The sequence below is a fragment of the Frieseomelitta varia genome, unplaced genomic scaffold, assembly GCF_011392965.1.
Source record: "Frieseomelitta varia isolate USP_RPSP 00005682 unplaced genomic scaffold, Fvar_1.2 scaffold_332, whole genome shotgun sequence".
Classification (NCBI taxonomy): Eukaryota; Metazoa; Arthropoda; class Insecta; order Hymenoptera; family Apidae; genus Frieseomelitta; species Frieseomelitta varia.
The window spans coordinates 148,759-155,003 of record NW_025110071.1 but is presented as its reverse complement, the minus strand read 5'-3'; positions in this window follow the sequence as shown (position 1 = coordinate 155,003).

Genomic DNA, 6,245 nt, shown 5'->3' with positions numbered 1-6,245 from the left:
TAACTTTTTTCATTTTCACATGAACCATTTTTACAATACATATTACGCACTTTACCGACGATATTTCCCACGAATGTTACGACTTCGACAACTCCCGTACGACTGAGAAGCGTAAATATTCTACGACTTGTTCGATCTTGCCTGCACAACATTTACATTTTTGTTTTTTCATTTGTATTTCCAAGAAATTTTGTGTTTCTCGGTAACGACATTCAACATACTACGCTCAAGGATACTAATGTTAATAATCTACGTATACTCTCGACTTTACGGTATACGATTCATATACCTTACGGAATACGATACATAATATAAGAAAATATTAGATAATATATATATATATATATAATAATAAATTAATAAATAAATATTAGATAATATATATTATAATAAATAAATATATATGTAAAATACAGAAAATATTAAATAATATAATATAATAGAGTTACGATATATAATATAAGAAAATATTAGATAATATATATATATATATAATAAATAAAAATTAATAAATAAATATTAGATAATATATATATACAAATAAATATATATGTAAAATACAGAAAATATTAAACAATATAATATAATAGAGTTACGATACATAATATAAGAAAATATTAGATAATAAAATAAATAAATGTATATAAAATAGAGAAAATATTAAATAATATAATATAATAGAGTGTGCTCATCGTGTTTTCATCTCGTTCTTCGGGTGTAAATGTAAAACATACTTCGGTACAGAATAGCATCATCAATATGACAAAACGTGTAACACACCTCAACAGATTATCGATACTCGTAATATCCCCGTTGGAAATCATCTTTTGTCCGCCAGTGAATCTCAATGGTAGATTGTAAAAATCCCAGCGAGGCGAGACCATCGCGCATAAACAGAGCCATCCATTTGACGATCGCGTGGTATCCCGTGGTTCTCGAGGGTGGTTTTCACCCTCTGCGTTCCCCTCGCTCGTTCGTCCAGCAGGCGCGAACTCCATTCACGGGTTTATCACTGTCCAGATAACAACGATTTACCTACGGACTCGTACGAAACGTACGAGGAGGCCGCGAGGGGGAAAGAAACGAGAGGATAGAGGAGGAAAACGAGGACGATAGAGGAAGGGTGAGAGGGCGGTCAGCCACCTTGCATTCAGAAGTATTTCACTTTAACGGCCCTCCGGGGGATTGGCTGACCCTGCTCGAAGAGACCCTTCACCGTTTCAGCATAATGGACCTCTACATTACTTATTCGTCCTGGCCAATGTCCTGCCAGAAGCGACCGCTGCTCGTTTCCACGTCCTTCCATTTCCGTGTACGATTAATCGCCGACTGAATTCACGTCCTTCCTATCCTCGCTATCTTTCCATCGACAATGGACACGACGCCGGTGTACATCAATGGAGAAAACTTAATTAGCAAACGGCGGACATTCGTGCCAACATTTATATAGTTTTGCGTGAAATATACAAAAAAGAAATGTATATTTCTTTTACTTAGTTTCAGTTTTCATTCAGTTACTTTCACGAAAGTGAAAAACTGCACGAACATCTACGATCCAGTCATTAAAGATCTTAGGTTTCGAGTCGTTTACAATATACAGAAATGAAAATATGTAAAATATTTGAACTGGAATATTCATTACCATGTCAAGTACGTTAAAAAACAAATATTTCCTTAGGTTCCTTAGGTTTCTTACACTTCGAATGATCTCTAAATTATCACCAAAGTCCATTAAATTCCTCAAACCTAATGCCTAATGCCTAGAAATTTTCAAAATCGTCTTATACGGCTATTACGTTCGTAATCCCTTTTGTTCCCTGAAACAACCCCCTACGATACTACGAAAATCTACGAAAAATCTAACACGACGAAAGAATTATAGAAAATTTCCTCGAGGATCATCCTAAATCTACCCTAAATCTACAAACGCTGCTGAGAACAATGCTTTCGTTTCGGAATAATCCCTGAAATAATCCCTGGAATCTCTTAACGCTTACGATCATCGTCGATACGTAAAAATCCAAAGGGGAAAAGTCTCTGAAATTCCTTCTGAAATCGTCCCTTTCGATTGAAGCAATCACGACCCCGTCCGTTGCTTCACGTCGAATTCCTCGCGCAGTCTCCTCGCCGCTTCCGGTGCGCGACATTAGCGGCGTCACGTAGCGTGCAATTTCACTGGACGCATCCTGATCCCGGGGATCGGTGCAGGTGGACGTGAAATTTCGTCGATCGAACGAAACGTCGTCGCGAAGGGGGGGAGTGGCGAGGCCCTCCGGCAATCTGCTTTCCCGCGGTACTCGAAAGAATTGAAAATTCCTGCTCGTCCAAGGGTTGAAGAGGTCGGCCAGGATGTAGGAGAAAAGGGAAGTCTGCTGGGAAAGCGTGGAGGAGGGGGAAAGGGAGAGGGGTGGAAACGGACGCGGATAAAGCGTTCGATATAAGATTAATAGCGGAGGCCGCTGACCGAGACTGTGCACGTCGACGAGGAGAGGGCTGCCCGCCTATATAGACGACGGTGATTCCTCTTTGAAGGTGGAATCGTGGGCAGTGGCCAAATTGAATCCTGCTTAGGACAGGAGCCGCGACCGAAGACGCCACCCTCCGGCACTTTCCTCCCCCGATAAATAAATTGCTCCGCGCCGAAATACACGAAAATTAACGCTAGTATTACTGTACATCGTGGATCGTCGGGGTAATTCAACAACACAATGTTCCTCTTGTTTAAAATGGATCGAATTTTGTTTTTTCTTTTTTTTTATAGACAAGCGGACGCGATATACTTTTATAGACAAGACATAAAATTGATTTTTTTGTGCATTCTAGGATCGTCACGGATATCTGAGAAACAATCGAGCCTAAACTTGAAAAGATGGTGTCTTCATTCATTCGAAATTTTACGGAGTTAATTATTAAAGACGGTTCTGTTTGAATTCTTCGTGTAAAATAGAATCACATGAAGTAGAGAGATATGATCAAGCCTAAAATTGAAAAATGAAGGAAACTAATTCATTTTTTAGAAAAGTTTAACAAACTGAAGATTGATCGTCTGTTTGAACGTAAAATTTAGAAAAAATTGCAGTCGCTCATTGCGTTTGACTTCTGGGAGGTATTCACGTATCTATTTGAAAATAGAGTACACGGTATTTCAAAGTGATAATATATTTTAAAAAAAAAAGCAAAATTTTTACGCATGATCATGACCTGATACATCTACATTATTATGTATAAAATTCGCTATATCGAAATTGATTTGAATTTCATTCATCAAGTCGGTGATAAATCACTCTCAACGTTTGCACGTTCTTGCGCAAAGTGCAAAGTCTCGACTTAAATACCCAATTATAATATCGACTAAAATCACGCGTATCACCAGTGTGTCTATATGGTTGTGATAGCGATTCCATGACATCACAGCTAAAGTCATTATCGTTCAATCTGTGCGACGTGCAAATTCGACGTGCGACAAAATTCCTACGTGTATCGTTCGACGATCGAATTTCTCCACCTGTGAGCGTCTGCCTTGATAAGCAGCGTCAGCCACGTGCCGGGCCGAAAAAGTAGTCCCCGATAAAGAAATGAGGGGGTCACGAAGGTGCGAGATAGCAAGCATCACTACGTGGAAGCATCGCGATGCACGCGTCTTCGAGTCCCTTCTCGATGCACCTGTGTGAACGACCTTTAATCGGTCGATGCTTCTTCTCCTCGCGACTTAACTTCGAAACAGACGAGAGAAACATCGTTTCCCAAAAATGAACGATATCACGGTTCATTCGATCGTTCGTTCTGTCGTAATTTCAATAAACGAAAACACGCACGATCCTCCCAACGACGAGAGATAAAATAGGTCGGTCGATCGCGTCACGTACACGTGGTTCGAGACGCGTAATCGCGATCGAGATCGGTTAGTCGCGTCTGGCTGCTACGTGGTATGAAAATTTCAAGCGGAGAAGCGAGACAGCGGATATTTATGGAATTTTATGTTCAGAAAATTCAGGGGGCTTAAATAAACTGCCAAATGTTGTAATAACTAGCCTTTGTACTTTGCATATTTATTTCCCCTTTATTTAAGAATTCAAGGGAGTAAATTTGATTACAACGATACTTCGCGATTGTAAGGACAAGTGGACTTACACTAAAGAATAACTAAAGCAATTTTTGCTCTTCGAATCCATAAGATTAACACTAGAACTATCGAAATGGTCAAAGTGGCCACTTTGTAATTTTCTATGGAAATTTTACATATCCATAACAATATATTTTTAGATACTCGAGTGATTTTTGATAAAACATATTAATGGAAGCTTGTATTCTTTATTGTGTTGTTAACGTTTTTTTGTACCTTGCACTTCAATTTCTTTGCTACAAATACTATATACATATATACTTTGGTCGTCGGCAGTTCTAGTGTTAAAGCTACAGATTTGTAGACTGCATTTTAAACAAATTCTATCTAGTTCCCTACATTGTATATTCCGTATCGGTACATCCTGATCTTGAAGAGAAGAATCGTGAATAAAATGAATAAACAGAGAAGCACGTTGGTGTACGAAAGTTAATACTGATGAGTTGGAGCAAGTCGATAAGACCATTGATAATTCTGAATAGGAAGACGGTCTCGGCAAATCGTACGTACATACATCTAGCTGCTGGAAAATGAATATTGTATAGCCATTATGGAAGCGTAGCCACGATCGTGAGAATCGATCGGCTAGTCAGATTCAAAAACAAAGAACCTCAGGAAATGATGTTGAATCCTTTCGAGCTGATTCCTACGCTCAGCTGAGCGAAGTTGCCAAATAATAATTGAAGCACGCTCGACATCATGTTAATTTTCGGGATCTTCAATAGTGTTATACATATTCTGCGAAGTTATACAATTTCTGTAGATTTTCGAGGTCTTAAATAATACGACGTTCTGCGTTAAGATTTTCGGAGTCTCGAATGTCCCCAGAAATACGTAAACATCCGCAATTTATTCATCGTTATCTGCAGCACCGAAAATTCAGATATAGCACGCGATTTTATCGCCTTAATTGTTTTTTCATTCAGACGAAATTACCAGAACGGAAGAGAGGGACGAGATTTTACGAGAGAAGGGGGCCGTAATGGCGACCGGCGGGCGAATGCCATTTTTTTTTTTCCTTTTTATCGACAACGATGTAAGTTAATTGCACCGGGGGTAATTAAATTATCTCGGGGAGATTCGTTAGGATAGCGCATTAGAGCGGAAAATTTATGCTGTTTACTCTGGAACTAATAAAGTGGCTTTATCTGGAGAAAAGTATCCGATTATCAAGCATTGCTGCTCACGACCCACTATGGCCAAGATAATGATACGAATATGAGCGCGCCGCTGTTTATTTCAAAAAAAAAAAAAGAAGAAAAGAAAAAAACTAATAAAAATACGGAAAGAAGAAAAAAGAGACACGAGTGAGCGATAGTTTTTTATTACCATTCCATCGCGACGATAGCGGTATTTAACAATATCGAGCCAATAATATCACGATATCGAAACCACGATCGCTTTAACGTAACCAGTCGATCGTCGCGTCGAAACGAAATTCTTCTCGTCGATTACGCTTTTCGTCTATCGACGTGTTATTCCAAATAAAAGCAGCATTCGAAACACGGAAATCGAGCTGATGATTACGCACGGAAATATTAACGATAATTGAGCCTCCGAGAAGCCAAACTGATCAACTCCGCTTTTTCATTACGTAAACGTAAGATTAATGCACAGAGTTTCTCGAGAAACAACTGACTTTGGTTTTGTAAGTTTGTTCATTGCATGAGAAACATATAGTCAATTTCTGTGGTAAATTTATAAAATTTCCATGTTTCTCAGCTCGTGGAAATGAATTCTTTTTCCATGAATCTGGAAATGAATGTAATATACAGAAGATATTAGGTAATATAGTCATAATAATTGTTTCGATAAAAATAATTTTATTGGGATGGGCAAATTCTGGGAAAGGGCCTAGAATTTTCTCCAGCGCCCCACGATTGCAATCGGATGTTCCAAGTGGCGTACTGTAAAGAAAGTTAGGCCTTGGGAATGTTTATGGCTAGCCCTCCAGGCCTAGCATTTAAGATATTAAGGGTATGGATGCGTTTGTGTGCCTGTGTGTATGAATGACGAATTTTGTGACGAATTTCAGAAAGAAGACAGTAAGTGTCGAGAAGTCAGAGAGAACACACTGAGTTTCGAGCAATCAGAGAGAACAGAGTGAATTGTGAGCCGTGAA